Genomic DNA, 27,756 nt, shown 5'->3' on the forward strand with positions numbered 1-27,756 from the left:
TCACTTTTGCTTGTAAAAGATTTTGCACAGAGTCCACAAATGAAAGGTTTCTCACCAGTATGAACAATTTTGTGAGTTTTCAAACTGGAACTTTCTCTAAAACATTTTGTGCACATATCACATTTGAAAGGTTTCTCACCAGTATGAAGCATTTTGTGAGTTTTCACATTTGAAAGGTGGCATGAACTTTTGTAAAACATTTTGTGCACATATCACATTTGAAAGGTTTCTCACCAGTATGAATAAACATGTGGTTTTTTAAGATTCTTTCGCGTGCAAAACATTTTTTGCACACAATACATTTAAAAGGTTTCTCACCAGTATGAAGCATTTTGTGAGTTTTGAAACAGGAACTATTTGTAAAACATTTTTTGCACATATCACATTTCAAAGGTTTCTCACCAGTATGGACGCGCATGTGTGTTTCTAAATCAGATTTATTTCTACAAAACTTTGAGCAGACTTCACATTTTGTAGTTGTAACAGCAGCTAATGACATACTGATTTTCAGATGGAGGTTTTCAGTTCACGTTTTGCACTCCCGTCTTACTTTTTTACCAGTATAGATCAGAATGTATAATTTCCTGGTGATCAGAATGTATAGTTTTCTGGTAATCAAAATGTATAGTTTACTGGTGATCAGAATGTATAGTTTACTGGTGGCCAGAATGTATAGTTTACTGGTGGCCAGAATGTATAGTTTACTGGTGATCAGAATGTAAAGTTTCCTGGTGAGCTTCTCTCAAACTAGAAATCCATACACGTCTGACGCATCTCCGCAGATGTGGGGTGAAGACATCAGCCACTAAAATAGAAAACAATAAATGAATAAATAGAACAGAAACTAAAACTGGTCCACTCTGGCATTTGCGGCATGGTGGACTTGTGGTCCATTCAGCTTACCACAGCTGATGACAGAAGGTATTACAGTATTACGTTGTGAGAGCCTCCAATAGTCTGAACAGCAATCAGCCTACAAAGGACAACATAGCTGAGGACAGAAGCTATTAATGTGTCAGGACCTCCAGTCTTCTGAACAGCAATCAGCCTACAAAGGATAACATAGCTGATAACAGAAGCTATTAACGTATCTGGACCTCCAGTCTCCTGAACAGTAATCAACCTACAAGGTACAAAGCTGATGACAGAAGGTATCAACGTGTCAGGACCACCAGTCATGTGAACAGCCTCAACCTACAGAAACATACAGAAGATTAACGTGACAGTATATGAACTCCTGAACAGAAACATACAAGAGACAGGACATATCTGAATAGCTACATCTGAACCATACTCAACCAGATACATCTATTTGCTATTTTCCATGACAATCGAGGCCAGAATACCAGGGTGGCAGTTAGTGGTTATTTAATTTGACGTTTTAAGTATTATCTCCCTGAAATGACTGCAGAATATTTTCCTCGCTACGGCCCTAAATAGGGCGCTGGACTTTTGGTTTTTGCGATGCTGCACTTACCAGTAAATCATGCATTCATATTAAGGCTTATAAATTCATTTAAAATGTCATTGGAATGCGGGGAAAGACGTACGCCAGTGGTAAAGCGTTCGCTTGATGCGCGGTCGGTTTGGGATCAATCCCCATCAGCGAGCTATTTCTTGCTTCAGCCAGTACACCACGGCTGGTATATCAAAAGTTGTGGTATGTGTTATCCTGTATTTGGGATGGTGCATATAAAAGATCCCTTGCTGCTAATCGAAAAGAATAGCTCATGAAGTGGTGACAACGGGTTTCCTCTCTCTATATCTGTGTGATCTTTAACCATATAACCGTAATTAAAATGTGTTGAGCACGTCGTTAAATAAAATATTTTCTTCATTCCTTTGCTTCAATGGAATGCAGGTGACCTTTATTTTCAAAACGTTGGTTAGCAACAATTGCTGTCAAGTTTTGAAAATTGATTAGGTAGATCTACTAGCATTTAACATCACAGAATTGCGTTCAATACATCGGAACATGGTGCTGAAGAAAATTATCCCTGAAATTTAATAATTACTGTCCTAAAATGTCTTCACTAATTTAAGCAAACTAAGAAATGTTTCAAAGTATATATGCAGTCTAAATTTAAAGGAGATGTTAGTACTTTAAAATGTTAACTAAGCTAGAAGGAACCCATCTTCATAAATCAAGGCTAATATTCGTTCCTCGTATTCAGCCTTGATACATGTAGTCAAGATTACTGATATCCACTACTAGCGCCCTCTATTGGAAAAAAAATTTGTAACACCGATTATGTCCCTTACACGATAACATTGCTGACCAATCACAGCATCGGTAACATGTGACAATTTTGAAAGCAATATCAAAAATTAACCGCCGGACGCTGACGCTGCCATCTTTGTTTACAATAACAAGGGAATCTATAAGGAGCGTTGCAATTCGTTGCAATCAGATCTCATCGCATCCAATGAAATTTAAGCATTTTGTGACACGATTTCTTGACGACATGTATCAAGGCTGAATACGAGGAACGAATATTAGCCTTGATTTATGAAGATGGAAGGAACCAGGATGGATGAACTAGACAAAGTTAAAGGGATGGTGATATATAGTGGTGATAACATTCGTTCGGAATACCAAACACGCTCCTGTACCATTAAAAATGATTTGAAGGGAATTACATAGCATTGACATTTTGGCGATGTTATTATTATTTATTATTTTTAACTCTGCCATGAGAAGTCCATAAAACCGGGACTTGTATTAACCTTGGTCATATTTCGTTATATTTTAACATGCAAACATTCTTTTCTAGATTTAGTGTAAAATAAATATTCTGCTATCCAGCGAACATAACAATTTTATTGACTTTGGCAAATATAAATCTAATTTACAATCCATTTTTTGTTGTTTAGGTACAATTTAAAGAAAAAGAAGAAGTTTGTTGTGTTTAACGACACCACTAGGCTACATTGATTAATTAATCATTGGCTATTACATGTCAAACATTTGGTAATTCTTACATATAGTCATCCGAAGAAGTTTGTTTTCTTTAACGACACCACTGGATAACATTGATTAATTTATCATCGGCTACAGGATGTCATACATTTGGTAATTCTGACTTGTACAGGAAACCCGTAACATTTTTCCTAATGCAGCAAGAGATCTCTTATATGTACTTTCCCACAGACAGGTAAACACATACCTTTGTTCAGTTGTGGTGCACTGGTTGGAACAAGAAAAAAAAACAATCAGCTGAATGGATCCACCAAGGTGTTTCGATCCTTTGAAGCAAGTACCTCAAGCGAGCACTCAACAGATTGAGCTAAATTCCGCCCCTATAGTCATCAGAGGAAACCTGCTACATTTTTCAATTAGCAGGAAGGGACATTTTATATGCACCTTCCCATGGACAGAAAAGCACATACTACGATACTTGATGTACCAGTCGTGATACATTGGCTGGAACGAGAAATAGCCCAATAGGACAACCGACGGATCGATCCCAGAACGACTGCGCAGCAAGTTAGCACTTTACCACTGGGGTACATCCCACCCCTAGGTACAATTTTAAGACCGGACTTGTACGCCTTTTAAAATGTGAATATTCCTAAGCCCTCTGACATAATGAATACTAATATGACATAGTGAATACTAATATATGTAACTGCATTATTGGTCATGGGGTTGTAGCGAATTTGTCACAATAATGAATTTGACAGGGTTGGAAATGGACGTGGTAATCTAAAGCTGTACTAGTCAGGTGGTTAGATAATCAGTGTAAAACTTAAAACAAATTACTCGACTAGTAGATGTACATGTAAAGACCGAACCTGTCGGGATGGTCAGTCTACAAACTGTTTATAATGCAAACATAAAATGAGCTGACCTGAGAATGTTTTAATTGACTTTTAAATAACCTTTTCATTAGTGTATTTTTTGCTTCTGTTTTACCCCATTCTACAAGAACGGCCTTGCATTCTCTTTACGGTAGTTTGTCAAACAAGGTTTGACATTGCGTCACGTGACTCAAAATACAATACCCTACATGTTTCCAAATCAATTAGTTTTTTGTGGTGGTGTTGTTACAGTTGTTGTTTGTGTGTGTGTGTGTGCAGGGGGGGGGGGGGGTGTTGGCCATAACTCGTTTTTATTATTTTTATTATTATCAGTAACAAGTGGGATAAAGTTCTTTTCAAGAATAAAATAATTCTAGGGACAAATCAAATGTATGTATGTTCTGGTAATATACTGTTGGGTGATTAAACAGGTCAATGGTCTGTGATAGTATGCCTTTAACATATAAGCGGAATCGAGCTAGAGCAATTGACCTATCGACCCCTACCCCTCCCCCCAAAAAAATAAACCCCCAAACAAACCAGACAAAAACCAAGCCCGCTAGCAACAATAAACAAAATATTAAAAAAAGAGGTTATTATTATTATTATTATCTATGAGGTGAAGACAGTGTTACTGGACATGTACATTACTCACATAATATTGATGAATTAAGCTTACACCCTCACCCCCGAAAAAACAAAACAAAAAACAAAACAAAGAAAAAAAACAGAAAAAAATGTGAGTTTCCCCATTGAGCAGTTAATATTAAAATAACAACAACAATAATAAATAAATAAATAAATGAACAAACAAACCCATCAAAACAGTGTATTATATATCGAAATTATTATTATTATGAAACCCATCATTTTAACTGAGAAACAGTCCGGTTCTATGTTCCGCTCAGTTTATTATATTATATCACTGCTGCTATGGCCGTTACCAACATAAACGTTCCTGCACAACAATAGTGAACATGTACAGTGTATGTAGTCACTTACTTCAATATCACTATATGTAGGTGTTCAGTTTGTAGTTTATAACTGAAAATCATACAGCATTACACAAAATACGTTGTAAAAACATACCAGAAAATAAACTGGTTACCAAACAAAAACCGATATCCGAAAGCTATTCCGACCTCTTGTTCGGACTATTCCGGAGAGTTGATATGCGGATTGCAATTAATAATATCGCGTTAAATTGAAATTTGTTTTGTTTAACGAACCAATAATCGGCTATTGGATATATCAGTCCTGGTTCACTTAATGGAAAGAGGAATACGTCAAAGGGCTTACAAACATATGTATACACACACACACACACACACACACACACACACACACACACACACACTGAATACTAATATGACATAGTGAATACTAATATGACAGTGAGTATTAATATGACACTGAATACTAATATGACATAGTGAATACTAATATGAATGAGTAATAATATGACATATTGAATACTAATATGACAGTGAATACTAGTATGACTCACTAATGTGACATAGTGAATACTAATATGACATAGTGAGTATTAATATGACATATTGAATACTAATGTGACACAGTGAATACTAGTATGACAGTACTAATATGACAGTGAATACTAATGTGGCAGACATGTACTTTCTGTAATTATAACATGGTAAACTTAGTTTTGTATTTCATGTCCCATAACTTCTTTTCTTCAGTATATTTCTTTCTGTACTTGGCTTGTGTGGTCAATTTCAAATTGCATGTTTTACCTGTGTGGGCAGTGAATACCTGTGACATCTCTTTGTTTCTTGTGAGGACTATTTTCATGTGCTGTCTGTGAAGACAGTGTTTTTAGTTTTTGATTGGGCTGCTGACCATGACATGATCAGCTGATGTTAGAAGGTAGCGATTCTGCATTTATTGAGTTATACCGGATGGTGGTTTCTTTTGGGCTCCTGATATTTTGGTGTCCTGCATCTTAATATAAGAATTTATGTAAAGGTTAGTCTAACTTAATATATTAAACACATGTTATATTAATATTTTCTAAATATAATGCAATAAATATAATTAAAGTTATAAACAGTAACATTAGTAATGTTATTAGCAATGTTTGAATATAAATGTATAAGTTGGGTATTCTGCTTAATATTTAAAATAACTTATTTATTATTAAAGTTATTCCGTTTATATGTATACATGTTTCTTTTCCTTTGAGTATTTGGAATTAATAATTGTAAAAGGGTTTATCTTAAAATATGTATTTTATTTACTCTGTTTAAAAGAAGTTATTTTAACTTCAGGTTTACAGTAGTCTATAAGTGACGGTGGATATGGTTGAACGGAACATCTTAAACCTCACAGGTTTGGTAATATTATCTCATTTTATAGTATCAGCTAGTAGTAAAAGTATTTTTACTATAATTACATTTACCTATTTTGTAATTTTTATTGACCAGAATGTTATATATCATTGTATTATCATGTTTATATGTCAGTTATGGTAAGATTAATTTGTAACAGTTGAAATATGCATATACAGTTTAGATAGTCGTATGTCAGTAATGTTTTAGATAGTCGTATGTCATTAATGTTTTAAAGGAATAATTGTATGTATTTGACATAATTTTTTACCTTAATGTATTTTTTTAATATATATAATAATAGTAGGATTTTCAAATGAATTGTTGTAAATAAGTGTATTTTCAGAATGATAATGGTTATACTGTATATTTATTATATATTGTTATTTATTATTGTAGAGATGGGTTTCGTCTCCGTGATCTGCAATAAACTGTGCAAAGCTTCATAACCAGTTGTTGTCATTTGTGTACCGAGCACCCTGTTACACTAATATGATATTATGAATACTAATATGACATAGTACCACTATGACATAGTGAATACTAATATGGCATAGTGAATACTAGTATCACATAGTGAATACTAATATTACATATTGAATACTAATATCACTCAGTGAGTACTACCGGTAATATACCATAGTGAATACTAATATGACATAGTGCTTATTCAAAGACATGGGCTAATTTCCGGTCAAATACGGTAATATACCATAGTGAATACTAATATGACATAGTGCATACTAATATGACAGTGAATACTAGTATCACCGAGTGAATACTAATATGATATTTTGAATACTAATATGACATAGTAAGATTCTAATACCTGTAATTGGCCATGTGGCCACAATAATGAATTTGACGTTGTGGAAAATGGACGTGGTAATCTCAAGCTGTATTAGTCAGGTGGTTAGATAATCAGTGTACGACTTGAAATAAATTACTCGACTAGTAGATGTACACATAAAGACCGAACCTGTCGGGATTGTTACTCTATAAAATGTTTACAATGCAAACATAAAATTCGCCAACAACGGCCTTGCATTCTGATGACGGCAGTTTGACAAACAATTCTTGACACTGCGTCAGCAGACTCAATATACAATACCCTACATGTTTCCAAATCAATTGTGTGGGGCTTTTTGTGGCGGTGTTGTTGTTAGGGGGGTTGTTGGCCATACCTCGGTTTTTTTATCACTATCAAGCGTGATAAAGTTGTTTGAATAAAATACTTCTAGGGACAAATCAAATGTATATATATATATATATATATATGTTCTAGTAATAAATTGTTGGGTGATTAAACAGGTCAATGGTCTGTGATAGTATTATGACTTTAACATATAAGCGGAATCGAGCTAGAGCAATTGATCTATCAACCCCAACTCCCCCCCCCCCCCCCCCCCAAATTTTAAAAAAATAAAATAAAAGATACCCAAACTGGTCAGCAACAATAAAAGAAACAGAAAGAAAAAAGAAAAAAAAGAAAGAAAGAACCAAACGCTGAAGAAGTAACAACCAAAGAAAAACATACAGAACAATACCTAGGCTTTACAAGTAACATATTGATACATTGTATTATTATTTGTATTATTAGTAGTAGTAGTACTATTATTATTATTATTATTATTATCTGTGAGGTGAAGACAGGGGTACCGGACATGTACATGACTCACATAATATTGCTGAATTGAGCTTACCCTCCCCCACCCCACCCCACCCCAAAAAGAGTTAGTTTTCCCATAGAGCAGTTAATATCATAATAATAATAATTATAACAATAATAATAAATAAAATAAACCCAATAAAAGAGTACATTATATATCGAAATTATTACTATTATTATAAAATCCATTTCAACTCTTTAAGAAACAGTGCGGTTCCGTGTTCCACTCAGTTTATTATATTCTATCACTGCTGCAATGGCCGTTAATTGTTCCAATGGACCAAATCAATTCCTACTGCCTAATAAAACTGATATGAGCAGCGTTTCAACACACCCAGGAAGTACAACAATAGAAAGTGTGGCACCTCACATCTAATCTAGCTGCAAAAAAATGGGGGGTCACGTATCATTTGAGAGATTTAATTTGTTTTTAATAGCAACCGTCATTTTTGCTATAAATTGCAGTTCCATTTTTGGGGGTACCCCACATTAGTTTCAACCTCTGGTATATGACACAGCAGAAATAATGTAACATTGCAACGTTCAGCCAGCCGTTTTTTGCTAAACGTTTGCAAACATATTTTGACTGGTGGTTCCTGAAATGGTCATTCGGTTTAATGTGTAGCGTAAAAATCTGTCTTCCAAGACAAGCGTTAGCGACAAACTGCTGGATAAACTTACTCCTGGAAAAAAACCTGTCCCATCTGCGCAGGCGCAACAGACTAAGCAGTAAACCAGCCCCAAGTTCAGCAAGCAAACGTTCGCGAAGTATTTGATTGGTTCCCAATGTGACCATTTGGTTTACCGTGAAGCACATAATCCAGTCTCGCGTTTGCAATAGTACTGCGCACGGGTCAATCATCAGTTTTACATCGTGTGGCAATAGTAAAATAGTATTTTTTTTTTTTTTAACTTCACGGAAAATTCCGTTTCACAATGGGAATTCCGTCCGTTTTCCGCGGGGTCTAGTGTGCTCATGTATCAAAACAAAATATATTTTAAAAACAAAGGCAGTGAGCAGTAATGGACGCTGTATTCGTGGGAAACTCAAAGTTTTTCTAAAAAAATTAACCCATACAAGCCTAGCTATACATTCAAACAAGAACCAAGGAAATATGAACTGGAGTCTGAGCAACTGTGGCGAAAATAGATGTCGGAAATGAGGGTAGTAAACGCCGCATGCGACGCCTTGTTTTGCAACCACTGGTTTACTAATAAAACTGATATGAGCAGCGTTTCAACACACCCAGGAAGTACAACAATAGAAATGTGGCACCTCACATCTAATCTAGCTGCAAGAAAATGGGGGGTCACGTATCATTTAAGAGATTTAATTTGTTTTTAATAGCAACCGTCATTTTTGCTATAAATTGCAGTTCCATTTTTGGGGGGTACCCCGCAATAGTTTCAGCCTCTGGTATATACTGCATAACAAATAAAAGTGTATTTATTTATTGTCAATGGATATTGCTAAGTCCGAATATCAGTTGGTGGAACACCACTAACTTGCGACTAAGCTTCGTTATTGTAAATAAATGTTTAACATGTTGCCGTAGTTAAAAATACCAAAATTCTTCCCTAACTTTTTTGTTTCATTTAAGTACTACTTGAGGCAAAGTATTGTCATACTAAATGAATCTACAAATGTCAAGCTTCGCTAACGCAGATGCATGCCACAGGACTTCACACTTTATTAACTGATACACAGTGGTGATCCTAGATTGAATGGGTACTACACTACTAGTATCTGTGAAAGTGTGACTAGTGCTCTTTTCTTATACCTCGTCACTGTTGGTTCACTGACTGACTGATACCGATTTTCAAAAAGGTTCAGACACATCACCATTGACTGAAGGGTGTTGGTAAGTTTAAAACGGCAAGTTTCAGTAAACATTTCATATAAAAATTTCATGTCTGGTTAAAATTAAAGATGCCCCCACCCCCAATTTTTTTTAAAGAATAATCCCTGGAATTTTCAGATAATATAAGTTGTAGAAGCGTCACGAGGGGTATATGGCTTTTTATGTACCCTATGTGTGTTCTTTTACCCCGATCCGAAGGCGAGGGGCTAAAAGAGCACACAGAGGGTACTTAAAAAGCCATATACCTGGAGACATGCTTCTACAATGAATTTATCTTGCCAACATGTTAAACCATATAGCCAAATAAACAAAATAACGCCAGATATTAATTGTTAATAATTTATTAACGGAGCCGTACCAAGCGGACGCGAACGAAAAATAGTTCCATCGATAAACGAGTTTTTAACTTCAAATGTTTGTAATACGAAATTGTCTGAAACAGATATTAATAAATAAAAAAAATAAAAACTTTTTTTTATCAGAAATGTATGTAGTAAAAAAAAAAAAAAAATATTTAAAAAACAACAAAAAACCCACAACTGTTGCTAATCGCGCATTAATACAATAAAACCACGACCGTAATTAGGTGGCCGAGTTCAACATTGCAGCTTTTAAAAGTATTGAAATAGTGTATTTTATAGTAAAAATAAAATTAATTATGTATACTTGATTGAGTATCAATGTTATTTATAATCTAATTATTGCTAACTGGGGCGGCTGGAAACTGTTGGAAATTACAGACGGGGTATAAGAGAATTTGGCTCCGCCCACAGGGGGGATACAGGATTTGTCTAACGGCAAACAACCAATGAGATTAAAGAATTTTACATGAAGGCGAGATAATATAATATAGGCCTATGTAATGTCCACTTCACTTGAACATTGTGTAATCCCTGATATTTTCAGTTAAACATAATTCATGTGCCTGAAATTTTCAATAAAACATAATACCTGAAATATAGTCAATTAATTATACATATTCTCAGTTTTATATAAATAAAGTTAACATTTAACACTATAAGAAAATCTTTTGTGAAACAAATAGCTATAATTAACAAACCAAATTCTGGACTTGTAATTAAGCACACTAACATAATGACATCAGCATTAGATCATTCAGCTAGAGTAATATGTGTTGATCTACAATTTATGCTCAATCAGATCCAAGACATCTTGATTTATGATGAAATATTTCCTTTCTTCATAAAAAAGAAAAAAATACAAAGATTAATTTTTGTTCTGGTGATTATTCAGATCACCATACATTAATTAGCAGCTAATTGTACTGAACAACCCATAACAATAAGCAGAACATTATCAAAAAGAACACTATTAGACTGATATTATTCAGGTTACAGATTCCACAAAGGAGGGGTGGGGGACATAAAACATTGATGGTGAGGGAGAAAAAACCCAGGATTCATATATTATGTCTCAGTCATTTAAACAACAATGTTTGCTTTTCCCCATCGCATTTTCCTCAAAGAAGAAACAAGGAGAGAATCAACATTCTAAAAACAAAATATCACAGGTGCAGTATCAGTGTTGTGCAATATTTTGCTATTTTTACATTAATCTGTAACAAACAACTGCAAATTAACCAACCCATGTAAAAAAACCCATTGATTTACCTACCTACAATATAATATTCTACAACTCTTAAAGGAAGGGGAATTAAGGCATTGGCCTGGCTTACCTAGTGCTAGCACAACAAATATGCTATTCACCTGAGTCATACCTACACACTGCAGAATTCTCTCCCTTGCCGGATATGCGCAATGCTATCCTTGCACGGGCTACCTGTAACTTCATTCTCGGTTCAAAGTCCACCCACCGAGGGAAAGCCTCATAGGGGTGGGTGGGAGGTAAAGTTTGTTGTGCTAGCACTAGGTAAGTATGAATAATAATGAAAATTAGAAAAAAAAATTCTAATAGTCTTATTCAACTTACTGTGCTAGCACAACACATATGCTATAACGGACGTGCAATGACACCGTTAGAGCACGTGAATTCAACATTATGGGAGGAGGTAAGAAATAGAGGACTTACCCGTACCCAAAAGCTCCTTTGAAGTAATGACATGGAGATAGGACGAACCACGACATATGGTAACAAGGAGTCAAAAAACTTTTGGGAATAAAAAGGGGCTTCCCAAAAGAAAAACTCATCCCCATGAAGGGAGGAAAAAACATCTCCCAGGGAGAGGAAACGGTAGACAACACTACAAAAAAAAACCAGCCCTCAGAAAAAGGGTGGAGTGTTAAACATGTCCGAAGCGTGAATCGATGGCAGTCGGACGGAAAAGAGGTCGACCCCTTTCCGTTGCCCTGCGCACAGACACGACGTGTTGAGACCCCGCAATGACTGTTTGGATCCTACGCGTACCGTCGGGACCACCGCCATATCCCGGAAATAGAAAACGGTCAAAAGTGTGCCGTCCTTTCCAAACCCCTGCATCATGACCTTTATAATATCTAAAGAGTCATGAAAATTCAGGGAAGCAGAAATGGCTCGGATCTCATGTGGTTTAACAGAGGAAATTCCGTACACATGATCACCCGCCATCTCATATATGCTAGCTTGATGGTAGCTGCTATCCATCGAGACAAAGCATTTTTTGTAACATCACCTGGCCTAATGGTATAAGAAATAAACAATCTCTTTGTACCCTGCCGCCGGTTTTTCGTACGCTCCAAATAATACTTCATGCTCTCACCGGGCAAAGAAGTCTATCCGAGTTATCAGATGACAGGTACGAGATAAACTGTGAATGACAGTAGGTGGAAAACTCTTCCCCCGGAGACTGGTTGTTTTAGCAACAAAAATAGGGTCGGTACGTAAGTGACAGACCAGTCCGAATTGTAATCAACCAAGTCATGCAAAAAAGCGGTATGTATCGTAAATTTCACTGATCCGACGACAAGCTGCCAGTGAAACAGAAACAGAGTCTTCCACGTCAAGGCACGAAGACTAGCAAACCTCAAAGGCTCATAAGGCGCACCTAAAGAGGCATTGTAACACCAGAAAGGGGACACTCCATTTGGAATAATGGACAATTCGTTTCAACCGTTGGATTGTAATGATTAAGTAAATCATGCAACACCAAGTTCGTAGACAAAAGTCACGACATCCACACTGTTTAAGAGTAGTGGAAAATCGCAGCTCTGTAACTTTTCACTGTCCGTGACTTTAAGTTTCCTTTCTTGGACCAACGCCAGAAAAGTACTCCGCTAAATCGTTGACAGTAGGCAAATAAGGGATCGAAATCACCGTGCGTTCGCCCAACGAACCCACATACGCAGTGACACTGATAAAACCGACTCGGTTAAGATTTGCGCTTTGCTGAAGAGACGAGATGCGCAATTCTTGTCGAAAAACCTCTGTGGCGCAAGGACAGCCCTGATAACCTCCACGCGTGAAGCTGGAAGACCTCCCGGCTTCGGATGCCACACCGTCTGAACTCAGTCGCTGGGCTGAGTAGATCGGACAAACACTGGTAACCGGAACGGGACTGCCACTAACAGTTGACAGGAGCTGTGGGAAACCAGGGCTGTGCCACCCACAGAGGAGCTTATCAACCGGGTCACGTGACAAGGTTCTCCTTTAGGACCACTTTGGTCAACACCTTGCTGAGTAAGCACAGGAGGAGGGAAGGCATAAAATCCAGTCCGTCCAATCCATACTTAACGAAGTCGTACTCCAACGCCAATGTGTCCGGTACCGGGGACACGGGAACACCGGCAATTGGTTGTCAACCGGTGGCAAAACATGTCCACCTGTTGGACTGCCCCCACACCCGAAGAACCGCTGCGAACCACCCCTTTGGAGGTCAACATACACTCCGTCTAAAACAGGGAAATGTCCAGGGATATGTCGACTGAGGGAATCTGCTATACACATTCACCGATGAAGGAATGTGTTTCGCCCAACGAGTGGTCCCTAGTTGGTCGCAGGGAATTTCCAAAATCGCAAGAGCTTTGCGACCCAAAGTCTCCGATTTTGGTTGCCACCCCAATGATTGAGATATGCCACTACCGACGCTATTGTCGCATCTCAACAGATTTCGACTGTGTCGATGAACACACCGGAAATGAACGACAGGAACGATGCACTGCCTCCATCTCCAAACAGTTGATATGAAGCTTCCTCTCGGAGAGATTCCATACCCTGAAATGTGTTGATCTAACAGATGCGCCCCGTACCCGTGCAGCGACGCATCCGTGAACAGGATCAGATCCGGAGCAGGGGGGTTGCAACGGAACCGATAGGGGACATGCACTGTTCCGACCAGGCACTCCTGTATCGGATGACGTGAACCATGGGCCAGCATAGGCACTATCGTGTGTCCCAATTGTGACCGTCCCACCGTGGGGACAAATGCCACTGGAGTGGTCGTTTGAATCGTCTGAAACCGCACGATCATGAGGCCAGAGATTCGAGGTGGCCCAACACCACGTGGAGAGATCGTACCGTCAGTACTTTGAATCCCCCATCAAAAGGTCGCGCCGACGTTTGGAAATTGTGGATACGCGCCATCGGTGGGACTAACCGACGCTACCATAAGATCGACGAGCCACTCCGAGATATGTGAAAATCTGAGCCAGCGTTAAACTCCGATTTCACCAAATGGGAATAAAACCCAATTGGATGATCGTGTCGCTGAAGACTACTCCTCTGACATTGGGTCTGACACGTCCTTCGTTGCGACGAATCCTTGGGATTCAACCTAATCGGATCCAGTATACGAGTTAGCAATTCGAACCCCTGTAACACATTTGAACAGTTGACCACCTATCCGGGTCCGTCTTGTGGCCTGCTATAGCTACCCACACGTTGCCTTTCAAAAGCATGGTGACCTCGTCGCCAAACCGGAACGGGTGATCACACGTAACTCGTACTCACTCTTTAGTGGTTTTCTCCCCGTTCGCTAAGCATTAGTGGAGCGGCAGACCACAGTCTTCCCAAAACGCCTTGTGCCCTGAGGACCCGTGAGGTATGCGTCTTTCAGATCGATCGACGCAGCCCACTCCCCAATTTGAAAGCGGTTTCCGGACTGGAAGAAAGGCGTTTCCTTTTTTCTTCTAGTGCAGATGGAGACTATACGCATACTGTTACTGTACGTAATCCCTAGATGTTCAATTGGCTTCAAATCTTAGTGATTGGTCGTCCCTTCACCATTTTTCTGTCCGGGCGAATGAAAAGATGAGAATAAATCCTCTGAGTTGTCCAGACTCACGTGACTCTCTTGATGTCCCCTTTGTCGAGAAACTCGCGCAATCATATACTCTACCACTAAAAAGCTCCGAGGTACTCGTGGCGAGAGCGTTAAACAGGCGGCATTTCCACCGGGTGAGGATAGTAAGATGCGGGTGGGGCTCGAAGATAAATTGGTAATTTTGTAACCAGGTTGTCGAACGACCGACAGAACCCAGGGGTCGAGACCATGCAGCTTGCACCAGTTCGAAGGAAATGGCGGAGCTGCCCCCAACGGGTATGGGTTGCTAACGGTACCTCGAAAGCAAAACACTGACCGATCGTTCCCGTACCCTTCACCCCTAACCGCTTACCACCCGTAGGCGCACAACGCCTTGTTTGGACTGAGAAACGTAATGCAAGTAACGACGGTTTGCGGTCCTGGTTTGCGCTTATCGTAACGATCGGCTTTGTTTACCTTGTTGCCTCCTAGTGGTCAGGCACCTAGGGATCTGAGGCCGACTGTAAAAAAAGCAGCCTTTTGCAGTCAGGAGGAGGCTTACGTCCCCGAACAAGCCGGGACCGGAGCGCTTACCAGAGGTATTGTAGGGTCGAGTGTTCGGGACTGGTCGGCGACAAATCCTTGTCTAGGATCAAATATTAAAATCGGGACCGAAAAGTAAATTTTCAAGATGTACCGATCGTGTATGAAAAAACGTCTTCGCAACGTTTTGACGCACTCAAACCCGCCAGGGTAATTGGTCTACCGCCGTAACAAAAGACTTGTTCGCGGCACAACAATCGGCCAGATAACTGAGCGATATGCTTAGAGGCTTTTGACGGGCAGCCAATCCAAACCAGCCTTGTCGCCATCGCGGGAAGGCTCTCGACAGCCTTATCCAAAGCCAAATAGGAACGTACCTAACTTGGTTATTAACCTGGAACATGCGACTTAGTTCCGCTTTCGAACGATTCCAGATTCCGCGATTGGCAATTGACAGCATGCGGCGATGTTGGGAACAAGCGGCTCGGACACTAGCGGGAACAAACTGCCGGATGTTCGATGAAAATCCGCCCCCAACGTCTCATAGGAGTCGGCACGAAAAATGCGCGCTCCCCCGTTAAGATTTTCCCCCATAGGCAGTGCCGTTGGGTACTCATCAACACCCCACTCCCAAGATAACATCACTGCCCAGTGATCAACACATCAATGGTCACCCAAGTGAACTGTGCGCCTCCTGTGGCAAGTGGTAAACCCGACTCCTCACGAGGAGTGACCAAATTCAAAGAACGGTTCCCGAAGGAGACACCCTTGAATGTAGGCTGGGTCTCAACCTGAGGTATAGCGTCCCTGCATACCTGTCGGACCTGGTCCCTGACAAAAGCCAGAACCGCCGGATAATCGCTCCTCCTCCTCTACCTACGAACCGAAGTGAGAGAGCTGGGTCAGCGACAGAATCCGGTCCAACCGACGCTTTCTCTGAAGCCAGGTCACTGTCCACTGGATCCCGAAGATCTATATGGACTCCTCCCCCTAATCGAGACGCCCCTGGGGCAGCGTCTCCCGAGACGCCCCTGGGGCAGCGTCTCCCGAACTGGAAACAATAGGAACCCCGAACGACAATCCCTAACTGCATCGTCAAACTGCTGTTCGAGACGCAGTTTCTGCTGGTTTTTGGCGGAAAAACCGGGGGGGGGGGGGGGGGGGGGAAGAAGAATTGGGAGCCGCACCCGACGGTCCCGTCTGCAAAAGCAATGATCCCAACTGAGGCGAAGCGTTCAAAAATTCCACAAAACTCCGAAACAACGTTTCCTGAAAGCCTAACGGTCGTTCCTGCGCCAAGTGCGGAACGATCGGAGTTTGCGGCCACAGAGTACCCCCAGCTGAGGGGTATCTGCGCGAACCTCGTCCTCTATCGAGTAAAGTCGAAGAGGTAGGGACCAAAGACGGTGCAAACTCTGAGGAGATGTCCGTTGCTACCGAAGTTACCGGACCCTTGGGGTAAACATATGCAAACGGAGGACCCAAACGGGATGAGCCCTCCACCCAACGGTAAACATCAGTCGGGATGCCATCAGAGACGGATCCCGGCATCGGAACAACTGGCTCAGTTCGAAGCAAACTGGCAGAACTCTGAGGTGCCGAAGCGACTGTCAGCAATCGAAGGCAAAGTCGGGGCCACCTGCTTTGCGGACGAAGCAGTGGACCTATGCACAACGGAGTGCATGTGCTCGGTAACCGATGAAGTCGTCAAAACCGGTGCCGCGACGACTCCACCCTGCCCCTCTTCTGTTTGTAAAGGTAACCGTAACGACGATGGTGACGCCCGCGACGAAGCCACACAAACAGAAGAAGGCACCGTCACTAACGAAGACGGCACACGTACCACGGTCACAATAGGAGCCCGGGGGGGGTGGGGCGCTCCCGAAGTATCTGTAACTGTACCCGTAACACGGACCAACGAAGAAACACCCTTGTGTTTCCCCCCTTTCCGGACACTTTTCGAAGTGTCTACAGACTTATGGGACCTACCCCTAAGTCCCGACTTGCCGACTACTGCCAGAAGCAGACGACAAGATTTTGCTGGTACCGAAAACCCTGAGTCTTGCGAAACCGAACCGAACCCCACTGGTCAGGAGACCACGTGGCGCAGATATCACACTGACGGTCTGAGAGAAACAAGACCGACAGTCCGGACACAACACGTGTGTGTCTTTACGTCGTAACGGAAATAGACAACCATCTCGCGCACAAACTTTCCGTGCGCTAGCTGTCAACGAACTCGCGTACGGACATGGTAAATTCAAACACAGAATTCCCAACTACCAACCGTATGTCAAGTTCAACCAAAAAAACAAACACAAAATTACAAGTAAAGAAAACTGTTTGCCAAAGCTTAACAGGTGTTAACAGGTGGACTGCAGAATTGAGAATGAAGTTACAGGTAGCCCGAGCAAGGATAGCATTGCGCATATCCGGCAAGGGAGAGAATTCTGCAGTGTGTAGGTATGACTCAGGTTGAATAGCATATTTGTGTGCTCGTATAGTTAATTAATAAAACGGCTATTATATATAACGGGTGCAGCCATTTTGTTCCATCCCAGTGAATACGCCCTCTGGAGAGCTGGTGGTTATATAATACCTAACGTGTCACCTCAGGAATTAGTCTTCAAACTGAAGAAACAAAACATACCTGATTTTTGCGAATGCATCGCAATGTTTTGTAATATCATCCATCCTAGTAAGCCAGCAACAAGTATATATAATTTTTCAATACAAAATAAACCACCATTGTCAAAGTGTTCAAATAACAGTATTATGTTTTGTACATAAATTAACGCACATACTGAAATAATAATCAGTGTTTTCTTGGTTAATTGGTCTTTTCTTTCCGTGGCCTGTACCTGTGGTTCCTAATTGGCAGGTGTATATTTAGACGGTCCCCAGACTCTGTGTCTAGACACACTAAAAAGATCACAGGGTATTGTGTAATAAACACACGGACACCCCTCAAATCCTAATGGACATTATCAGCCATCCTGCTTTATCACTAAGTAATTCTGTAAAACCCTTGATTAAGTAGATTTTCCCATCTAAAATCACAAAACTACCAATATACTGAATGGGTTTAACCATTCTATCACAAAGTAGATAAAGTATACCAAAAATCTACAAAAGCGTGCATGATAATATATGATGGGAAATATTTACTATATGCTACTGTCTGCTAAGTCACCTTCAATTATAGCAAATAGGTAGAAATGTCATTTTGTCGGGGTTAATGCTAGCATGTTACTACAGTCAAACCCCTCAAAACTGGACCCTCTGTAAACCAGACATTTTTCATGGTACCATTTTAGATATCAGTACAGAACAGAACTCATCTTTACTGGATTCCCCTTAAAACCACACATTTTACTTGGTTCCATTTGTGTCTAGTTTAGAGGGGTTTCACTGTATTGATATGTCTCTTACATTATTGTGTATACCACATAATGGTGTAAACTATTTAAAGTGTAGTCCTGAAATATTGGCTGTAAGTGTGATGCAAATTTTGGACATTTAGTAACAGCTAGTGGACAACATCATAACTTAGTGGACAGTACAAAAGGGTCATTCTGTGTCAAATCACCCAATGGGTTAAACCCAACCGCTCTCAGATTTTTATGAAACTTGGTATACTTGTTGATTGGGATCCCACAACACCAAATCCAAATTTTAGGCCAATTGAACCAGTGGTGTGGGAGATACGCCCCCCCCCCCCCCCCCCCAAAGTTTCAGATTTTCGGCCAAAATGGGCGTGGTCGCCAACCTTTGAACCCTTATATCTCAGGAACAAGTATATATTGGTATTGTTGGAAAGACAATTTGACAAGGATTCCAAATCTGCCATTATTGTTCAGATTGGAGAATGTTGGGGTACACTGACCGTTTGACCTTTGTTATGACCTTGAAATTGACCATGTGGATCACGTGACCTTGAAATGAGCTTTCTTGTAATTTAATCTCCCACATGTTAACTAAAACATATAAAAGTTTCAGAGGTGTAATCTTTTTTGTTTAGCCACAATATAGATTTTTAAAATGCATACCTGCACGGATGATTGATACAATGCATTACAATGTACATTTTCTACATGTATAGACTTCTCTGAGACCAAAAACTCATCTTTGGAGTCAAAATCCACCTGACATGTCTGAAGGAATGCCTGAAGGATATGAAAAGATGCCAAATGGCATGAGAGATTCTACACAATCAGGCCCAAAGGGTTAACAGGAAGTGTGGCTTCAGGCATGTCAGGTACTCCTTGAAATCCCCTGGGGAAATCCCCATTGAGCACATGGCAATTAGAAGTTTAAGACAAAGAAGTTTCTTGATCTGCATTTCTTTGACAATCTGAAGCTTTCAAGTTGGACACTATGTCAGATGTTGATATGTAAGTATTATGTTTTCTTCATAAAACCTATTAAGTCATTTTGTCATGTCATATTGCCTTGCCAGTGGTTTTGAACAAGGTTTCAATCAACTACAGTACAACCCAGTCTGAAACCAGGCTTCATCCAGTGATGTACTACATAATGTATTTGTACACCCAGTCACAGAGTGTGAACAAGGTCTACCTTGACACTGATTTATACTTGAAAAGTTTGACCCAAATGCCCAAGGCTTGTGGGCCTTTGGCAATGATACATGTACTCTGCTGCCATTTTAGTTTTCTGACCTGCTTAACTTTACTGAAAGGGTTTCAGGGCTAGATTTAATATTTAGGAAAGCATTGACTTTGTCCTGCAAGGTGATTTTGTGGAAAATTTCTCGTACGTTGTTCAGGATGAGATTCAGAGTTTCCACTGGGAAAATAAACAGGCTACCTTACATCCTTTTGTGGCATACTGCAGATCAATATAATTAAAATTAGCTCCACTATTACATGTGGATCTAAAGACAGCCAGTTGGAGCTCATGTCCACCAATCAAAACCTTACTTGCAGAATCCTGCCAGTGATTTAAAACTAACAACACTGCCAATGTCCAGGTAACATTTCGTCTGTAAATAATAATTTAAATATTGACCAATCACACTTCGTCTTTTATAACGTTATTTGGGAGCATACAAATTCTAAAAATATCGGGCGAGTCTATTTTAGTGGCCGCAGTACAGCGAACCATACCAATACGTACAGGGTGGGTTATCAGTCTTCAATTTTACATTAAAAATTATTTATTTATTTATAAAATAAAAAAAAACTAAATCAGTCTTCAGTTTTACATTACAAATTATTTATTTTATAAAATAAAACATGTTTTAAGGCATTCGTAATTCACACGAAACATGTCGTATACCCTCAGGATAATTCGGAATGTTTTCAAATTATTTTTAAATCACTGGCAGGATTCTGCAAGTAAGGTTTTGATTGGTGGACATGAGCTCCAACTGGCTGTCTTTAGATCCACATGTAATAGTGGAGCTAATTTTAATTAGATTGACTGCAGATTGGCTGATGGAACCCTCGAACACTGTAACATTTGTGTAGTGAGTGACACTAGGAAGCACTCAACTGTAACTGTGTATGCTTTCTTGAGTGTTGTTATTCCATACCTTCAGACCGAGTTTCCTCATGTGAAAATGATCCATTATTTCACTGACGGCTGTGCTGGACAGTATAAATATAAGAACAATTTTATTAACCTGTGCCATCATGAAGAGGACTTTGGGTTGGAAGGTGAATGGAACTTTTTTGCGACAAGCCACGGCAAAAGTGCCTGTGATGGAACTGGGGGGACGGTGAAGAGGTTGCTGACAAAGGCCAGTTTGCAGTGTCCCTACACAGACCCAATCCTGACCAGGGAGGCTGTCATGGACTTATTCATCAAGAGTATTCCAGGTATTCACTTTTTCAACATCACACCAGAACACATAGCAAAGCATGAGTTGGAACTACAAGGGAGGTTTCAAGTGGCTAAAACGGTCATGGGAACACAGCAATTTCACCGGTTAGTTCCAGTGTCTAAGTCAAAGATGCATGCCTACAAGCCTGCAGAGTGACCCACCAGAACTAGTATCTGTCCAGGATTCTGAGGATGATATGACAGAGTTACCAGAGGAGCCTCCCATTGAAGCCAAGAAGCAAAACTATGTTTGTTGTCTGTATGACAATGAGGCATGGGTTGGGCTAGTTGAGGACATTTCAGAAGAGCATGGAGACTTCTTCATTCGTTTCATGCACCCTCACGGACCTTCTAAGTTATTTCACTGGCCAAACGAAGAAGACACTTGTTGGATTAGTGAAGGGAACATCTTCTGTGTCATTGATACACCTTCTATTGCATCTTCTCGACGGATATACTCTCTGAGTAAAAAGGATGATGCTAGAATTACAAGACTATGGGGGAAGTGGGTGACCGAATGATTCTGTGACTGCTGAACTGGTGAGAAGGCAATGAAGGAAGTAGTCTGATATCATATGATCATAGCATGTAGGCCTACAATGTATTACTCAGTGTTCAAGAGAGACGGTGATTCCTAGCATCAGGAATTGGTCATTCGGGTTTACTTCAGTATAGCTAATCAGACGTCAATGGCAGAAAAGGTGTTATTTTCATGGACATGCAATTTTTGAATGTGTATTGCTGCTAAACAAAGAATATTACACCTCTGAAACTTTTATATGTTTTAGTTAACATGTGGGAGATTAAATTACAAGAAAGGTCATTTCAAGGTCACGTGATCCACAGTCAATTTCAAGGTCATAACAAAGGTCAAACGGTCAGTGTACCCCAACATTCTCCAATCTGAACAATAATGGCAGATTTGGAAACCATGTCAAATTGTCTTTCCAACAATACCAATTTTATGAAGATTGGCCCAGTAGTTCCTGAGATATGAGGGTTAAAGGTTGGCGGCCACGCCAATTTTGGCCGAAAATCAAAGATTTCCTGAGATATGAGGGTTAAAGGTTGGCGGCCACGCCCATTTTGGCCGAAAATCTGAAACTTTGGGGGCTAAAAATCTGAGACGGTCGGGTTTAAAATATCTGGGTTTTTTGGGTGATTTGACACGGAATGGACCCAAAATACATAATTGTGTAAGGCCAAAAAAAAAAAAATAGGTGTGTTTCCGGTCGACCGACCGTCCCTAGTTTTTACCCCCCCCCCCCCCGACCCTAATTTTTTTTTCTCTTAAACTAAAAAAAATAAATAAAAAAATAAAAAATAAAAAAAGAAGTAAAAATAAAAGAGGACAACATCACCAAACGAGTATTTCCTTCCTTTAACATTGTTTACATACTATTATACGATACTTTTTGCACATGTAATTCCCTTCCGAAAAACATCGAGAAATTATGGAAAAGTTTTTGTAATAGAGTTCCTTCCCCCGATTAGCTACCACCGAACAGCTTGGTCGGTCACAGAAGTAACCGAATGTACGAACATAGCCTTGGTACAGGTTATTTCGATTAAATATAATCGTATCAATTCAGCTTAATTCTCGTCTTCACTTAAATCAACAGGTCTTATTATTAATGCATCTCAAATGTTTGCATAAAGTATTTAAATTAAGAACAACGAAAAATTAATACAAATGTCCCATAATTTAAGGAAATACACAAACAGTGCATACCAATACTACTACTACTACTACTACAACAACGACAACAATAATGATAATGATGATAAATAATAATAATAATAATAATTATTATTATTAGTAGTAGTATTATTATGATAGTATTCTATTAAAAAAAAAAAAAAAAAAAAAAAAACCTACCTACCTACCCTAATTTTTGGGGGGATTCAATCGGAAACACACCTATTTTTAAAAATGTTTTGCCTAATCACATTGAATTATACTGTAAATGATAGTTACTAATGGCAACATACTTCTTATCAGTTATTTTAATAAACACAGGTAAAAAGAATTGTGGTTTGAATCTAATAGTATGTTTTGTGTTTTTAGTGGAATTTTATAAATAGCTACTAATAGGTTGATTGCAAACCATAGTGGCATTCCAGACATCAGGATAATGATAGAAATACTAAAACATCAGCTATAAATAAAGACTTTCTCTGTGAACAATATCAAGTACAAAAGCGTCTTACACATATACAGTACTATATGCAAAAGCATTTCACAAGGTCAATATTTAAAGTGCCAAAACCTTAAAATTAAAGTGAGCATTGAATTCTGCTGTCTGCCATTGGTGAAATATGAGTGTACATGTATTAATTTCTGTGGTCATAATTATGTTGATTATAAGAATGGATGTAGCAACTGTATGCACAGTGGCTTGGTAGTGTGTATTGAATCTGATTTCTCTGACTATATGTCACAATTACGACATCCAGTTTGGATGAATTAAATAAATAAAAAACAAACTAACTTTAACAAACTACATCTACAAATAGTACAACCAACACTAAACTATTTATGGATCTTAATGTGTATAACCCCCAGGGTCCCATTCAATTTGTACTTCAAACACTGATACAAATGAAAGAAATTTGTGCTTATTTGCCATATCTGACCGAATGCCTCGACAATTCTGCAGTGAACAATAGTCACCCTTTATTATGAGACATGTATACCATTATGGTTTATCATCTGTGAGAAGAGATAAAAATAGGTCATGTTGTAATTGTATCAGTGGAGAATTTTTTTTTATTGAAAATGACCATTTGGGTCTGACTATTCTGGTCATAATCTGTAATAGTGGAGGTCTAAGTACCTGACAATGTTTATTAAAAAATAATAAGGAAATAGTCCAATCTATTTAGTAACTGTCTTTACAGTGGGATGGTCTTGTACCCAGGGTGGTCATTAGCTGGAGGGAGAGTAACTGGTTACTGTCTTAAGATATCGACTTTATCCTGCAAAGAACAGCATTTGCCATTTAACCTGAGCATAATAAAGCTGATATCTTAAGGCAGTCATTTTATTTATCATGCAATTCAAATAGTACTTAGAGAATTATATTTATTCCAGATTTTGGACAAAGTGAGAACCATTAATCTAGTAAAGCTTTCACAGTATGATACTAGATACATGATGTCAGTCCTGGTAAAATGCTAGCTACATTTTCTCTCATTTAAAAAGCTGTTGTAAATTCTAATTCATAAATAGTTTTTATGTTCATCACAATGCAAACAATATTTATATTCACTACTGAAATGAATAGGACTGTTTACAGATTTGCTAATAGTAATGTCTGTTATTTTAGTCAAATAGACTGTTGTCTTGCCATGTGAGATCAACACATCTCTTCATGACACATTTAATAACTAAAACTGTTCTAAAGCCAAAATATCAATTATAACAGAATACTGGTGAGGTACATAATACACCCATCAAGAATTTGATGGAAAACCATATCTATATTAATGAATGTTACGGGTATGATTCAGTTCTAATTATAAATGTGAAATTTTGGTAATGGGATGGATGAACAGTTTTGGACCAACCACCATCCCAAGTGATTCCTACATGTGATTTGATGGTCCTGTATGCAAGATACGATGTGGATAAGGACTTACTTTTATGTGCAGTAGACCATGAAAAGTAGGTCACAGTGACCTAGTAATAGTATGCGACACACCACCATCCCAAGATGTTCCTACATTTTTATATATTTATATGAAACTTCAATAAATTTAATAAGTATATCATATACTAGTGTTGTCCACGACTTATAATATGGTCTGGACAAGGATTTACTATTATGTGCAGTACACTGAAAAGTAGGTCACAGTGACCTAGTAATAGTATGCAACATACCGCCATCCCAAGTTGTTCCTATGTGTGAGGTTTGATGGTCCTGTATGCAAGATATGGTCCGGACAATAAAAGGTTAACAGATGGACAGACAATGCCATACCATAATACTCATCATCGTAGGTGGGTGTATAAAAATGAACTTGTGAAATTAACACATATGAATATAAACAAGGGCATAATTTAACACTAAAACATGGGCCCATTGGGCTATTTTTCACTCCAGCCAGTGCACCACGACTGGTACATCAAATGCTGTGGTATGTGCTATCCTGTCTATGGGATGGTGCATATGAAAGATCCCTTGCTGCTAATCTGAAAGAGTAGCCCATGAAGTGGTGACAGTGGGTTTCCTCCCTAAATATCTGTGGTCCTTAACCATATGTCTGACGTCATATAACCGTAAATAAAATGTGTTGAGTGCATTGCTAAATGAACCATTTCCTTCCTTCAGGACGTGTAGGATTTTTATAAAATCCACTAGCCATTAGATCAGTGATTAAAAAAAATTACTAGCCACGATTAAAAATTCACTAGCCCTACTTTACTAAATTTTACTAAATAACAGTAATAATCAGATATGTCACCTAAAGAGTGAGATAGAGCTTAAAAACACAAACATTGAGGGGTTGGTGTAGGTGCAGGATATTCATATTTACAATTGACTTTACTGCAACATTTGATTTCACTAGCCGTCAGGCATGGCAATAGTAGTTATTTACTAGCCCAACTGAATATCACTAGCCATGGGAGTGGGGCTACCATAGGCCTGCTTCGTTTCTTCAACAATAAAAACATGCAATATTTTCCCTAAAACAGTATTTTAATCCACTCATAAGTCAACCCACCAAGTTACAAAATAATATTTTGATAAAAATATAGTCTGAAATTCACGAATTGAGTTAGCCCGAGTACTCTGACTGTAAGAGAGCTAGACGGACATTTGGACATAAATACACTCTCATTACAGTCAGAGACCAACCTATGTATATTTTTGGCAATTCCTGACTACCAACCGGTAGGCAAAGATTCCCGCTCTAATACCACAACAATCCTATGTTTGACGTCAAATACCTTTACATCGATCATTTTCGAGTTAACTGATACAAAAAAATACACATATTAATCACTAATACACATACTACAGAAAGAAACCCGACAGCACCCACATTCAGCTACGCTTCGTGACACTCCGTCGCAACAATTACAAAGCTTGGCGATCTATTTCGAGACTGGGCGATTCAGCCTTGTGCAGTAGTTACAGGGGCCGTCTCATAAGAGGAGGCAGTACGTAGCACATAGTTTTGCCGTATCCTGTCGATAACACCCCAAATGTATCCTTCAAATTCAAAATGGAATCAATAATGTGTAATTGTTTTGGTTTAATGACGTAATTAAATCGAAATGAGACGGCCCCTGTAACTGCTGCACAAGGCGGAATCGCCCAGTGGCGATCACGTGATCTACGTCTCGAAATAGATCGCCAAGCTGTTGCGACGGAATGTCACGAAGCGTAGCTGAATGTGGGTGCTGTCGGGTTTCTTTCTGTAGTATGTGGATTTTTTTGTATCGGTTAACTCGAAAATGATCGATGTAAAGGTATTTGACATCAAACATAGGATTGTTGTGGTATTAGAGCGGGAATCTTTGCCTACCGTTTGGTAGTCAGGAATTGCCAAAAATATACATAGGTTGGTCTCTGACTGTAATGAGAGCGTATTTATGTCCAAATGTCCGTCTAGCTCTCTTACAGTCAGAGTACTCGGGCTAGAATGGAGTCAGATGACCTATATATTTTGTTGGTGACCAAAAATACAGAAATTAATCTAATCATCAACCCTTGACAATGAACATAGTAGGTACATGATCAACCAAGCGCCGCGTCATTAGCGCAGTTGGCAGTAAAAGCTGTGACGCAAAATCGCCGCTCTGCAAAACAGTCGCTATAAATAAAAGCGTTCTGGTTGGTTAATACGGGGATTATCCTGTAGTGTGATGGCTTGTTAGATAGATGCTTTCATTGCCGAATGCGGGGTTTTTGAAAAAAAATTGTCGGTGAAAAATTACAGAAGATATCACATGTTGAACATCCTATATCATAGAAATCATCAAAGTTCTCTTCTAAGATAAGCTTGGTCCTTTTTTAAAACTATATGATCATTTTGTTTATATATTAATACATATTTTTATGAAGTTTGATCAATTTTGAATGTGGCGAACGTAGTCTACGAAGTCGCAGGGAAAAAACGTAATTTTCCGAAATGGAGCATAAAAGTTCTGAAAATGCCCGATGTTCAAGGTTGAAATAATGTCACTTGCATTATCTAGAAATCATTTTGTAAATATATTTTAATATTGCTCAAACATTTATTATTAATGAATATGTGCCACAAGGATGTTTGCAGATTAAAATGTCCATCTGAAAAGTGAAAGGAAGCCATTTCAGGTTGATCGAGCTCTAGGTCACGTGACCAGTTTTCTCAATACTCATTGGTCCATTAATGTTTACAAAACAAATCCACGTGTAGTAGTGAAAATAATTTGTTCTGATTTGATTTTTGTTAGCTAGAGAAAAATAAATTGGTACAATTAGTATTATTATAAGAATAATT

At 39.1% G+C, this 27,756-nt stretch overlaps 1 long non-coding RNA gene across 1 annotated transcript; it reads right to left on the reverse strand.

Annotated features, from left to right (window-relative positions):
- Nucleotides 1–419: 419 nt before the first annotated feature.
- Nucleotides 420–19,811, reverse strand: LOC121386901. Its single transcript, XR_005959730.1, has 2 exons — nucleotides 19,470–19,811; nucleotides 420–805 (listed from the first exon to the last, which is right to left on the reverse strand). It is a non-coding gene; the product is annotated as an uncharacterized LOC121386901 (long non-coding RNA).
- Nucleotides 19,812–27,756: the final 7,945 nt, after the last annotated feature.

Source organism: Gigantopelta aegis, chromosome 12, assembly GCF_016097555.1.
Source record: "Gigantopelta aegis isolate Gae_Host chromosome 12, Gae_host_genome, whole genome shotgun sequence".
In the NCBI taxonomy this organism is placed as follows: Eukaryota; Metazoa; Mollusca; class Gastropoda; order Neomphalida; family Peltospiridae; genus Gigantopelta; species Gigantopelta aegis.